Below are 15,192 nucleotides of genomic sequence, written 5' to 3' on the forward strand. Positions count from 1 at the left end.
ACTGATAAGACTGATAGATGATAAAAGTCTATCTCTAATCAGACATGACGCTGCTGATAAAGGCAGGGAGGCACTGAAGATATTGAAAGAACATTATTCCGGAAAAAGCAAGCCAAGAATAATAAGTTTATACACATCGTTGACCAAGCTGCGGATGGCAGACAACGAAAGTGTCACAGGCTATATTATAAGAGCGGAAAATATTATCACTGCTTTGAGAAATGGAGGTGAAGCTATGAGTGATGGACTAATCATAGCCATGATACTTGGTGGACTACCGGACATGTTCAGGCCTCTAGCTGTCCATGTGACACAAAATGAAGACCAAGTTACATTCACAGACTTTAAGAGGAGGCTGAGAATCTATGAAGAAGCTGAAAAGATGAAAACGGCTGAATCAACGGACAATGTAATGAAAACACACATAAAACATAGCAAGCAAAATATGAATACACACTTTAATAACAAAAGACATGAAGATGTAAGTGTGACATGCTACAGGTGTGGAATAAAAGGACACATAGCAAGACAATGTACGCGAAAAGTGTGGTGCAGTTACTGTAAAAGCAACACACATAAAGAATCCCTGTGCAAGAAAAAGGGAGATCAAGATGGTGCCAGAAAAGTTGCAGAGAAAGAGCAAGAAGGTGATGACGACCATCTCTTCATGGCCAAACATACAAAGACTGAGAGACCAGCTGACAACATCAAGATGAAAAGCATCATGGTGGATGGAGGAGCAACCTCTCACATCGTGAACGACATGAGCAAGTTTGTGAGTTTCGACGACACATTTCAGCCAGAGACCCACGCAGTCGAGCTGGCAGATGGGAGCGAGTGCAACGGAATCGCCCAACGCAGAGGGACCGCTGTGATTCATCTCCTGGACAGCACCGGACGACAACACAGAGCACAGCTTCGGCAAGCACTCTACATGCCAACGTACCCCCAAGACATCTTCTCAGTGGCGAGAGCAGCGAATGGAGGAGCAACAGTCACGTTCAAGAAAAAGAACAGTCACATGATCACAAAAGATGGCAGCAGGTTTGACATTCATGAAAGTGGCAATTTGTATTATTTATCAACTGTTGAACAGAGTGTTGATAAATGTAAAGTGTCCCACGACATACAAACCTGGCATGAGATTATGGGTCATTGCAATTATGAAGATGTACAAAAATTACAAGGTGTTGTAAAAGGCATGGTGATAAATGGGAGTGTGGTCAGACCAACACAGATATGTGAAGTGTGTACGAAAGGAAAATTCACACAGAGTAGAAATAGGGAGCCAGACAGAAAAGCTACAAAACCATTACAGCTAGTCCACACTGATCTAGCAGGTCCAATGCGAACCCCGAGCATAGAGGGACACAGATACGCTCAATCTTTTACAGATGACTACTCAGGTACAATGTTTGTGTACTTCCTTAAAGCTAAAAGTGATGCAGTTCATGCCACAGAAAGATTCTTGGCAGACATAGCACCTTATGGTGAAGTCAAGTGCGTCCGTTCAGACAACGGCACTGAGTTTACAACTCAAGTTTTCCAAGAACTGTTGACCAAGAATAGGATAAGGCATGAAAAGTCAGCGCCCTATTCGCCACACCAAAATGGCACAGCAGAGAGAGGTTGGCGAACTCTCTATGACATGGGCAGGTGTTTACTGTTAGAGAGTAACTTACCAGATAAACTATGGAACTATGCTGTACAGACAGCTGCTTACGTTAGAAACAGGTGCTACAGCAGACGCACAAGAAAAACTCCATATGAGATGTTTACAGGCGTGAAACCGGATGTTTCCAAACTGCAGAAGTTCGGGTCCATCTGTTTTGCCTACAAACAAGAGAAAGGGAAGTTGGATTCCAGGTGCCAGCAAGGTGTTTTTATAGGATATGATAAAAACAGCCCAGCTTATCTGGTGTACTATCCAGACACAGAAAAAGTCCAAAAGCACAGGTTAGTGAAATTCACAACCAAAACAGCAAATGAAAAAGAGACACAAACATCTGAAGCACACATTGAGTATTGTGATAGAGATGTACAGCCAAAAAGTCAGGAGAAATGGTTGATGAAAACAAAGAAAATGCATCAAGTCATGATAAGGAAAGTGATGTTTCGGAGACTGCTCCAAAACAGACTGAAGTGTCTCAGCAAGAAGACGATGCTGAGAGAACAAGGCGGAACCCAAAGAGGGAAAGAAAGAAACCAACTTACCTACAGGACTTTGAAACGGAAGAAAAGGTAGACAAACTACAAACATGTATTGACTTCTGTTACAGAGCAGTGTGTGACATTCCTCAGACTTACAAGGATGCCATTGCTTCAACCAACTCAAGGCAGTGGATCAATGCTATGAAGGAGGAGATGCAGTCACTGGAGGAAAATGAAACATTCAGCCTCACCCATCTTCCACCAGGCAAACGAGCAGTGGGGGGCAGATGGGTGTACGCACTCAAGAGTAACACTGATGGAACAGAAAAGTACAAAGCAAGATACGTAGCAAAAGGCTACAGTCAAAAACAAGGAACTGATTACGAAGAGACATTCTCACCTACTGCTGATATGACCAGTGTGAGGGTGATCATGCAGAAGGCAGCGCAGGAGAATCTGCTGCTGCATCAGATGGACGTTAAGACAGCATATTTACATGCACCTATTGATTTTGAACTTTACATTGAGCAACCAGATGGTTACGAGACATGGTCAGACACAGGTGAGAAACTGGTGTGTAAACTGCATAAGTCTCTCTATGGTCTCAAGCAGTCCGGAAGAAACTGGAATGCTATGTTACATGCATGTTTGATCAGAAATGATTTCACACAGAACCCTGCTGATCATTGTGTGTATACAAAAGAAAAACATGATGAAAAGGTAATCCTCATTATATGGGTTGATGATTTGATAATAGCAGCTAGCAATGAAAGTGTATTAACAAATGTGAAAACAATGCTAACTGAAAAGTTCAAAATGAAAGATCTGGGAAGACTCAGACATTTTCTGGGAATAGACTTTGAGCAAACAGAAGGCCAAGTTGTTATGTCACAGAAAAGATATGTGAACAAAATACTGAAAAGATTTGAAATGGAAGACTGTAGGGCAAGAGAGACCCCATGTGAACCAAAACTTGACTATTCAGAAAATGCTGAAAAAATGACAAATTCAAGAAAGTACAGAGAGGCAGTGGGAAGTTTAATATATTTGTCCACATGCACTAGACCAGACATAAGTTTTGTGGTCAGTAAACTCTCACAGCATTTTGATGATCCAACTGAAGAACACTGGAGCACTGTAAAACATGTCTTTAGGTACCTTAAAGGTACAGCAGAACAAGGTTTATGCTTCAAAAGAAATGACACAAGTTAACTAGGTTTGAAAGTCTACAGTGATGCAGACTGGGCATAACTTAAAGGAATGGACAAGTACCTGTATGCACAAACAAAAGTGTACGAAGACAACCAAGGTACTATTGCACTTGCCAAGAACCCTGTAAACAGGCAAATATGTAAGCACATAGACATCAAGTATCATTTCATCAGGGAGATTGTAAACACTGGCAAGATACATCTGGAGTATTGTCCTACTGAGCAAATGCTTGCTGATGTAATGACAAAACCAGCAACTAAACTGAAACTGAAAAGGTTTGTCAAAGATATGTTTGGTACATAAAAGTACATACAATTTTGTGTTCTCGGGAAACCCATTAAGTGTATACATACATGTGTACCAATTGTTATTATAGTTACATATTTAACCAAGTAGCTGAGTGTGTAGAAGCTGTTGGATGAATCATTTTATCATATTTGGTTGTTCAAGCAAAGCGAACAACACAAAATTAAATGTATATGGTATTGTCTTTTTCAACATTCCATTTATATTCATATTCATTATTGGGTCTCACACACACACACACACACACAAAAGACTAAGAGCACGCAGACGCGGAATGGTTGGAAAGAAAGCCACAGGATGTTTGGGAAATGTTGCGTGTTGATCTTCATAATAATAATAATAATCTCTATTTATATAGCGCCTTTATAGACCAGGGTCACAAAGCGCTTTGACAGCCATTCACACATACTGATGGGAGTAGGCTGCACCACATGGCGCCGAATCTGCCATCAAAAGACACAATGACACAAGATTGTCTGGAGCTGGGATTGAACCTGCAACCTTTTGGACTGCAGGCAACCACTCTACCATCTGAGCTATGACGCCCCTTATGACCTCCCTCCGACCTCGGTAAGCACTGATCACGAATCAGATCCTGTAAAGAATCAACATTGGTGTTACTATTATTATAGATAAATAGTTTAAGGAAAGAATATACAACGTCGGATGAAATCATTTGAACATTCATCCATTTTTTTCAGATGCAGGCAGAACCTCTGACTACTTGGTTTCACATTCTTACATCAAAAATCAAGTCATTTATATCAACAACTGTTGCATCTCACATCAATGTTGACAGGCTCGATGGTGTTGATATGGACGTTGGGTGCGGACGACGAGCGGTCCCGCTGCCCAAACTGGTTACGGTGGTCTTCCTCATTGGGCCGGAAACTAGGTGGGATGGGTATGGACTTGGACGGGGACACAGTGGCGTGGCATATGGATCTGGAAAGGTTTGAAGCCATCAATAAGAGAGAGCACAGAGACGAACACGCAGAAAGGGAGAGAGCGGGGATTACCCTGTGGAGTCTGATGGGGGGAGTGAAGGACAGACTTCGGACACGGGGGTCGTCCCTTCTGAAGAAACTTCCTCCTGAGTGAAGGGGTGGTGCTCGAAGAACTTGGAAACTAGCAATAAGCTTGAACCACAAAAGAAAATGTTATTAAAATCAAGTTTAAATGAAGGTTTTTTACTGAATGTTATCCTGCTTATATATTAATCTATAACTGCACACATGTTTATAGATGCATCAGGTTAAAAACAATACTTTCTTTATATTAAATTGTTAATTATTTAGACGCGCTTAAACTGACCATGACCTCAGTGAAGAGTCAACACTTTAAATCACAGCTTAATTTAAGATTTTGTACAACTTCTCAAGTGACACAACTTACTGTAACTGGTCGTAGTTGACACACATAAGAGGAACCTCGGTGCTGCAGCGCTGGTGGAACTTGTACCCCCATGTCTGGCAGCGGAACCCCTGGAAAAGCAGCTTCCTGCAGAAGTCGCAGAAGGCCAGAGTGAAGAAAGTCTTCCTCACCTAAAACTGATCAACTTTAATGCCTAAACAATTTAGAGTCATGAAGATGGAGGAGAACTTAGGTCTGTATCTGATGTGCTGATAAAGTACAATTTATAGTAATAATACCTTTCATTATTAGTCATTATTATTAATGATTTGAACTGATAAACATGTACAGACTCCAGTCAAGCTGCTTTTTTACCAACTAACTTGATTTATATCATATTAAATATAAGGAATAAGTTACTAACACACATTGGACAGCAGGTGGCAGTGTCATTTCAGAGATTGCTTAAACGACATTATAGTGTTTAGGTTTTATATGATACAACTTTTAAAATACATAATGGAATATAACAAAAAAAAAGTGTACCTTGCTACAGACTTTTGAGTTTTTAGTATTAATATGGAACCTTGCAAACATAAGTGAAGTCAATCGCTCACACACGACTGACCACAATGCATCTGATTACAATAATTCAATAATGCTGTTTCACTTTCAAGGGACACAAACATGTTTTCAATACAAAAATAAACCTTTACTTTGGGATACTTTTGTGTTTTTATGTGTGTAATTCATTGCTTCTTGGACAGATCCGTTTAGTCTGTCAATCTCAACAAAGACAAAGACCTATGAGCTTCAGTCTTTACATTAAAATGAAAATACTTTTGTTTCTTTTAGTTAAAATTAAAAAAGACAATTAGATTAAAACTTTCCTTGATAGTTTATTGTCTTGAACACAACAACCACTCTGATCATATTCCTCTCAATACTGCACAAGGAAGTAAAGAAGGATCATCAATGACAGAGAACATATGAAGTGAATCATTATTCTCTGTCTGCTTCACACTCAGGAAGGAATATCACAACTCTTCATCATGGTTAGTGACACCAAACACTTTACAAACACATTTCTTAAGTTAAGAACTATAGAAATGATCCCTGAAAGTATAGTCTTAACTTAACTCTGCACCAACTACAGACTCCATCCTCACACCAAACTACTAAAGTGATGGTTGATTAAAAACATTTTTCATTCATTAAATTGCAAGTATATGAGCAAAAAAAAGACTGTGTTTTAGAGTAAATACAAACATGAATGTAAAATGTATCTAAAAATGTAACTAACACTCCACAGTGACATTTACAGGAAGACTATACATTCATTAAAAAACACAATCAAGAAATACCTCATGAGAAATGTTTGTTTATGAAACAAATTTAAAAAAGGTATTTGAATATTAATTTGGATTAAATTATATTTTACAAATAATTTGACTTTCTTTCTTTCTGAAATATTGTTCAAGTTATATTTTGTCCATTTTTAGTGTCTGTATGAAAAAAAATCCAACAGTTGATCTTTGTCTTTTATTAAACTGCACTGCCAGTGAAGACATGTGACCATGTGATGTAGTTTCATTCTTTGACTGACAGCAGTTAAGACTATACTTTCAGGGATCATTTCTATAGTTCTTAACTTAAGAAATGCGTTACTAAAGTGTTTGGTGTCACTAACCATGATGAAGAGTTGTGATATTCCTTCCTGAGTGTGAAGCAGACAGAGAATAATGATTCACTTCATATGTTCTCTGTCATTGATGATCCTTCTTTACTTCCTTGTGCAGTATTGAGAGGAATATGATCAGAGTGGTGATTGAATGTCAAAGTTAAACATAAACAATAAGCATTGTCAGGAGCATCTGGGTGAACATCAATGTGATGTTGTGAAGAAGCTCTCAATAGAACCTGATCAATTTACTAAATAACCCCCACAAACAGAGACATTTCTAAATAATTCACATTTTAAACAAAGGGGTCAAGCATTCTTCCGTGATTTGGACCCGAAAGACGTGTTTCGAAGGACAGAGAAAACACCTGTAGCGGCGCAGACAACGAAGCTAGGAGCCAACATGGCCGACATGGATCTCATCCTGCAAGAACTGAGAGGGTTCTGACAGGAAAGTAAAACTCAAGTTCAATCATTAAAAGAAGAGATGTCGGAGCTAAATACAAGGATGGAAGAGGCAGAGGGACGGATGGTGACGGCAGAAGAAAGGCTTCAGAACGTCGAGGAAGTTTATACGGAGATGCTAAAGCTACACGCGAGAGTCGAGGAGAAGATGGTGGACTTGGAAAGTCGATCTAGAAGAGAAAAGAAGAAAAGAATACGGATCTATGGCGTTCCGGAGGGGGCTGAGGAGTCATCCTCCATGATAACTTTTGTGGAGAACTTGCTTCGTGAAGGACTTGGGATGACAGAAAGCAGAGGAGCTGAGGATGGAGAGAGCGCACCGGTCCACTAGACCTCCATCATCGTCAAGTTTCTGAGTTTCTCAACGAAAGAGTCGATTCTTCCCAAGGTGTGGCAGAGCAGAGGATTCTCCTGGAAATCTAACCAAATAAACATGGATCAAGATTATCCTCCAGCCATCATCAAACAGCGGTGCGAGTATGCAGAGGTGCGCAAAGTCCTGAAGGAAAACCAAGTTCAATTTCAGACTCTCTTCACGGCCAGACTACGAGTGAAATACAAAGACGGAACCAGAACCTACGCTACAGTGGAGGAAGCAACGGAGGATCTGAGAAAATGGAGATACGACGTCACACTTGCATGTCAGTTCCTGAGACCCTCCTTTGAGAGTCACTCAAGTTGTTTATTAAGTTGAATGTAATATTGAGTTTGTTAGATTTTCTGCCTTTGTTTATTTGTTTTTGGTTTTTGAGGGGGGAGGGAGCATACCAGTTTTGTGAAATTGTTCAAAAAGGACACCAGTAATGGATAAAAGATCAATAAATATTGTTTTGTTCAATATTAACGGCGTACTCAACGCAGTTAAAAGGGCGAAGATATTGTCAAAACTTGAGAAAGATAAAATGCACATTGCTTTCTTACAAGAAACACATCTTGATGACATAGAACATGGTAAACTGAATAAATCAGGATTTGAACACGTCTATTATGCTTCTCACAGTTCAGGAAGAAGGAGGGGAGTGACAATCCTCATAAATAACACAGTCAATTACCAGCACATCTCAGAGTATAAAGATAATGAAGGTAGATTTATAACAATTACAGGTAAAGTTGAAGATGATTTGGTGAGTTTCTTTAACGTGTATGTTCCACCTGGGAGTGACTAGTCCTTCTTTAAACGTTTACTTGAAATAATGACAACAAAAAGCCAAGGGATGTTGATTTGTGGGGGCGACTTCAATCTTCGACTTAACCCCAAAATGGACTCATCTAATGGCAAGTCAGACACAAGAAACATCAACAATAAGTTCAACAATATTATGGAAGAAGTGGGAATTATTGATACTTGGAGAGAGTTGAACTCAAAAAGTCGAGAATATACACATTACTCAGCAGCTCATAATGTTTACTCTCGTGATCTGTTGTTATCTGTGAAATAGGCCCTAGTAGTGTTTCTGACCACGGTCCTGTCTATATGACGTTTGTCTGGTCAAAAGCTTAGATCTACAGTTTGGAGACTAAATTCAAAAATGTTAAATAGCCACGCTATTAAAGATAAACTGAAAGCTGAAATTGAAGATTATTTAGAATTAAATGATAAAAAGGAAGTATAACCACCAGTATTATGGGATGCTCTAAACAAAGGCTGTGTTGAGGAGTAAAATAATTTCTATCTTTTAATATGAGAAGAAACTCAGACAACAAGAACTTATGGAATTAGAAGACAAACTGAGGACAACTCAAATGAAACTCTCTCAGTCCTTAGATGATGACACTCAATTGAAAGTTCAAAAACTAAGAAAAGAAATAGATGAAATAAATACACATGAAATACAAAAAAAACTACTTTTCACCAAGCAAAAATACTACGAGGCTGGTGGAAAATCTATGAGGCTCCTGTCCTACAAATTGAGAAAACAGCAAGCTGACCGGTCTATACACAAAATCAGAGACCCCACAACTAAAAAAGTGGAAACTAATCAACAAAACATTCAGAAATGTTTCTTAAAATGTTATGAAAAGCTCTATTCTCAACCTCTAACAGCTAATGTCCACCAGATTGACAAATTATTATCCCATATTGAGCTTCTAATGGTTAACAATGAACAAAACTAAAAATTAACATAAAAAAATGAACTTTGATCAGCAATTAAAAGATTAAAAGGAGGGAAATCCCCCTGAACAGATGGATTTACCTCCGAGTGGTGCAAAATAATGCAAGATCAACTAACTACTACACTCCTGAGAACATTTAACTGGGTTTTAGAACATAAAGTTGTACCTCATGGAGCGAGGCGATCATATCTGTCATTCCCAAAGAAGGGAAAGATAATATGGAATCTGGGAATTACTGTCCAGTGAGCGTTTTGAACATTAATCATAAACTGTCCACCTCCATACTAACAAGAAGAATTGAACCAATCTTACCTAAATTAATTCATGAGGACCAGACAGACTTTGTTGGAAATAGACAAACTCAAGATAGCATCAGGAGAGCATTACACATTATAAGACAAGCTGGGAATCAAAACTTGGAAACGCTGTTACTGAGTCTGGACGCAGAAAAGGCGTTCGACTCAGTAAGTTGGTCATTTTTATATAAAGTTTTATCAAAATTTGGATTTCATGATACTATAATTGATACTTTTGCAGCATTGTACAAAACACCAATGGCTAGAATTAAATGAATGGATATTTAACAAAATCATTTGTTCTGAAGAGAGGAAACTGACAGGGGTGTTGTGCGTCACTATTGTTTGCCATTTTCATAGAACCTCTGGGTCAATGGATAAGGCAGAGGACAGAAATCCAAGGGGTCATGATGTCCACGGGGGAGCAAAAGCTTGCGTTGTTTGCTGATGATTTATTGTTGACCATAACACAACCTTCTCAGACACAAGTGATGGAGATGCTAAAAGAATACGGTCTACTATCAGGCTACAAAATTAATATTGATAAAATCAAGTTCTAACACTGAACTATGACCCACCATGAAAAATCAGGAATATGTATAACTGGAAATGGGATGCAAAATTCTAATATTTAGGGGTGTCACTACCTAGAGACTTGCTGAGACTGTATGACATCAACTATGGACCTTTGAGTGAAAGAATTAAGTTGGATTTACAAAGATGGGCAACTATACCATATTTAAATCTTCACTCAAGGATAGACTCCATCAGGATGAATATTCTGCCACGAATATTATATCATTTTCAATGTCTCCTGGTCAAAATTCCACCAAAACAATTTATAGAATGGGACAGATTAATTTCAAGATTTATGTGGGAGGAGAACAAACCCAGGGTCAGATATAAAACACTGCAGTTAAGTAAAGAGAAGGGAGGTATGGGCCTGCCCTGCCTTCAACATTATTACCATGCAGCACAGTTGAGGCCCTTAATCTGTCTCTGTTCAAGATCTTACACTGCAGGTTGGAAGAACTTGGAAGGTTCTAGCGTAAATGGTGTTCCATTGATTGCTCTCATAGCAGAGAACAAGCTACAGGATGAAATGAAGGTTGCAGATCATACTTTTACTACTTACTACTTTTTTACTACTATACTTTTTAAGGATTTTCCTAAAATCTTGGCAAGAATTGGTCAAGTCCTGCCACCTAGGGGATTCCCCGAGGATCTTGAGGTGGTGTGCTTTTGACTCCGATTTTGTGCCCAATAAAAGGGACGGCAGATTTAAGACTTGGATCTCAAAAGGTTTAACTGATTATCAATCATTTATTCACAAAGGGAATTTTCAGAGTTTTGAAAACCTTAAGAAAAAGAGGATTTTTACAGATACTTACAAGTCAGAAAGTATTTTAATCAAAATTTGAAAAAGCCAATTGATGCATGTGGAAAAGGATTACTAGAGATTTTCATTTCATTATTGGAGGCAAATAATAGCAATAAAATAGTATCTAAATTGTACAAAGGAATTGGACAATCTAAACAAGAGAACACAGGATATATAAAGCAGCGATGGGAAAAAGATGGAGATATATCAATCACAAATGAGAGCTGGGAAAAAAATGTATCATCTACAATGGTTTTCAACAAGATCAAATACATGGCGGGAGTTCTGTTGGAAGAATATTATTCGATTTTTTATCACACCCATTCAAAAATACACATGGGCACGGATGAAGCATGTTGGAGACTTTGCGGGTATAATGGAGCAAATCACTGGCATGTGTTTTGGAGCTGCAGTGGAATCAAAGCTTTTTGGACAGAGATCCACAGCCATTTAAACAACATTTTTGGTGTGAATCTTCCCTGTAAAGGTGAAAACATGTACCTGGGTGACTAACCAATAGAAAACTGTAATAATGGAGACAAGAAATTGCTTTTCATATTGTTGGCAGCAAGTAAAAAATGTATCACGAGGAAGTGGTTACAAGTTGAACCACCCACGACAGAACTGGATAGACATCGTTTACGACATCTATAAGATGGAGAAGTTATCCTTTGCACTCCAAACAGATATGAACAAGTTCTACGAGATATGGACCAAATGGACAGAATATGTCAAACCAATTAGAAGCAATTTAATTAAAGGAAATATGTCATTTTATTTTCCATATTTGCCCTGCTTCAATGCATTTATTGATTTTCTTTTTCTAACTCTTGAAAAATATAAGTATTTTGTAAAGTAACTAGTTTGATGGGTATGCTCCCTGGGGTGTGTTTTTTTTAAATATATTTTATTTTATTATTATTTCGCATTTCTTCATATATTTCATCTTTCTTTTCCACTCAATACTTTATACTTGAATGTACCATTTTGTTCTGAAAAATTAAATAAATTAAAAAAAATCCATTAGTATCAGTGGATCCAGATGGTAATGAGCAACAAACTCCAACAACAACAAAACCTCATAGGCAAAGATTAGAAGAAAAAGTTCAAGTTAACACTTAAATTCTTTAAAAAAGTTTAAAATCAATCATTGTGGACAACTTGTGTTATAGTAGCTCTATTTTACAAAGTATTTCAGCACCAACTGTATTTAAATTGATGTCATGTCATTTCCCAACTTTTAATGAACGACTTTAGAATGACCTTCAGTGGAGAAACAACACAAACTTTCACCAAGGAAGGTCACATTACTTCTTCCCAAGTATTTTATTTAAACCGAAGAACTTTGATGTTTCTTGGGCTGGAGTCGAACCCACAACTGGATCACAACCACCAGAACAATTGTACTGAAAGCAAGAGTGTTCTGAACTTGACAATCCTTGAGCAGTTCTATCTAGATTACATTTGAAATGGTGTCTCAAAGCATTTGTTTCGTTTCTCGACAATTACGACGATTAAATGATTTGTTCCAAAAATTGATTTTTTTTTACTCATGAATTGAGCAGAGTGCAGGAGCAGAAAATTCAAATGCCAAACAATTCATATACAAGGGCCTTAAAAGATCTCCATGATCCAGAACATCACTAGAACTAAATGATAAAAGTTGAATGCAAACTTTTTTAATTATTCAGATTAAGACCCTGTAAATATTTACAATTGGTTTAATCTTCAATCAACATGTTCATTTAAATTACAAGGTAAAGCTCTGTCTAAATACAGCAGTGATACAGGAGGGATTGATTTTGTCTTGACCTTTATTTTTCATTGTTTTATGTGTTTTTTTTGTTTCTATATGTACACTCTGTTGTTGTTGTTTCTTTGGTATTGCAATAGATTATTTTTCTGAATTTACTGTCTCTTGAAAAAAAAAGAGCATATACGTAACATTGCTGTGTCTGCATATTTACATAGTTGCCTTTACATCAGACCAACATTGCCTGGAATGCCTGTATTGCATACTTGTGCTCGATACAAATATTTTAAATTGAAAAAGTAATATCACGCTCCTCAAGAATTTATCAGCAGGATTCTACATACATAGAACACATTTAATACTTGATGGTCAGACAAAACTGAGTTCTGAGGAGAGACATTTGTTGTTTTAACTTCAGGTCTGTTTGCTAGAACAAGATCTAAGGTGTGGTTGAAACAGTGAGTCAGGGCCAAGAGATCCATAAAATCCTCCTATAGAGAGTGTCACATGTCTTTGTAGAACCATGGAAACAAAAATAACCTGTTGATTTTGAAACCGTGTGAAACGTACAAAGTATGTTTGTCTCATATATGGGCAATAAAATCAACCGCTATCAGTGAAAAAATGATAATGCAGAGAATAATGATTCACTTCATATGTTCACTGTCATTGATGATCAGCGCTATATAAATACAAATTACTTACTTCTTTACTTCCTTTAGGAGTATTGAGAGGAGGAATACGATCAGAGTGGTTGTTTGTTCTGCTAAATGGTAAAAGCAATTTAGTTCAGGTGAAATACTAATTTTCTACTCAGCCTCATGTTGTTCAACAGTTGTGATTCATTTTAGAATAATGGGTTCCTTTTCAGAGTTATAGTAAAAAAAACGTTTGTTCATTTTAAAGAAGCAAATGACGCTCAATGGTCTTTGTCCACATCTTGTTCCAAAATGACAAACTTAAAATATCCAAATACTAGTGATGGTCTGGTGAAGCTTCATGAAACAGTGTCTTTTCATTTTTCCAGAACAATTGTTGTCGTCAAGGCTTCAGTACAAGAGAGATGTTACAGACGAGCACCACAGAGGTTTGGATATTTTTTAATATCAATTTCAACAAAGACAAAAAGACCTACAAACTATAGTCTTTACATTAATATGAAAATACATTTTTATTTTATTTTTGTTAAAAGTTATAAAGAATTACATTAAAAATGTCGCTTAATAGTATATTGTCTTGAACACAACAACCACTCTGATCATATTCCTCTCAATACTGCACAAGGAAGTAAAGAAGGATCATCAATGACAGAGAACATATGAAGTCAATCATTATTCTCTGTCTGCTTCACACTCAGGAAGGAATATCACAACTCTTCATCATGGTTAGTGACACCAAACACTTTACAAACACATTTCTTAAGTTAAGAACTATAGAAATGATCGCTGAAAGTATAGTCTTAACTTAACTCTGCACCAACATCACACTCCATCCTCACACCAAACCATTACAGTGACGGATGCATAGTTTTTGAATTTTAAAATGTTACTGTCATTCATTTGATTGCAAAGAGATGAGACTAGAAAACATAATTGTAGTTTCATAGTTTATACACAACATGTATTCAAAATCACTACGTTCAATTCCATAATTCATCTAAACTGTGATTATTGATCACCATGACATTAAAACAACTATATCAGGTTATTTTATTATGCATTACAAACAATTGTAAACATTAAACAATATAGTTTAATACAAGGGAAAATACATTTGAACAAGAGTTGTGTTTGATGTTAAAATGAAAATATTTATTCAATTATAAAAATGTTGACTTAGGTGAGCGACTCACAGCTAGGGGGCGATCTAGGTGGATTGTTGTGGTGTCCTCTTCCACGCTGCAAACAGAAAGCAGTTGAGTGCAGTGAGGGCGTGACACACAAGTCTCATAGAGGCACACCTGACTGGTGCAGGTGCTCGGGGGGCGGAGTCAAACATCCACACTGGGCGTCTCACCACACCTGTCCAAATGTGTCGTCAGTGTTGCACATTTGAGCTCTGGCGGGATCTAAGATGGCGGCACAGGTGTGGCGTGAGATCGGCGTCTCATGGTTGTGTAACCTGATGAAGTTTGACTTGAGAGAAGCAGGTCAGAGAGCAAACCTCCACAAACACATTCAGCCGACTCAGCAGGAAACTTTGAATCAAGTTTCTACATGTGAATTGTCGGCACAAGCTCTTCTGGATTTTTCTTCTACACAAAAGTGGACACAACTTATGTGCACCTGTTCAGCACAAGACGAGTTGATCAAAGCAATACAGTCATATTTAGGACATGAGTTGATCAGGAAACAGAAGGAGAGGTCAGAGATGTTGACCTTTCATAACAGCTGCACAAATGGATTCTTTCTGAGCCTCCACTGACCCTCAATGACAAGTGACTTTACTGAACATTTGGAGTCCAAACACATGTGGACGT

General features: G+C 37.7%; 3 non-coding genes across 3 annotated transcripts; 1 reads left to right on the top strand and 2 right to left on the bottom strand.

The window, feature by feature from the left end:
* Nucleotides 1–5,941: 5,941 nt before the first annotated feature.
* Nucleotides 5,942–6,154, bottom strand: LOC148074711 (small nucleolar RNA U3). Its single transcript, XR_015712030.1, has one exon. It is a non-coding gene; the product is annotated as a small nucleolar RNA U3 (small nucleolar RNA).
* A 481-nt stretch (nucleotides 6,155–6,635) lies between these two features.
* On the top strand, nucleotides 6,636–6,848 carry LOC148074712 (small nucleolar RNA U3). Its single transcript, XR_015712034.1, has one exon. It is a non-coding gene; the product is annotated as a small nucleolar RNA U3 (small nucleolar RNA).
* A 7,113-nt stretch (nucleotides 6,849–13,961) lies between these two features.
* LOC148074713 (small nucleolar RNA U3) lies at nucleotides 13,962–14,174 on the bottom strand. Its single transcript, XR_015711999.1, has one exon. It is a non-coding gene; the product is annotated as a small nucleolar RNA U3 (small nucleolar RNA).
* Nucleotides 14,175–15,192: the final 1,018 nt, after the last annotated feature.

This window comes from Callionymus lyra, chromosome 7 (assembly GCF_982586985.1).
Source record: "Callionymus lyra chromosome 7, fCalLyr1.hap1.1, whole genome shotgun sequence".
Classification (NCBI taxonomy): Eukaryota; Metazoa; Chordata; class Actinopteri; order Syngnathiformes; family Callionymidae; genus Callionymus; species Callionymus lyra.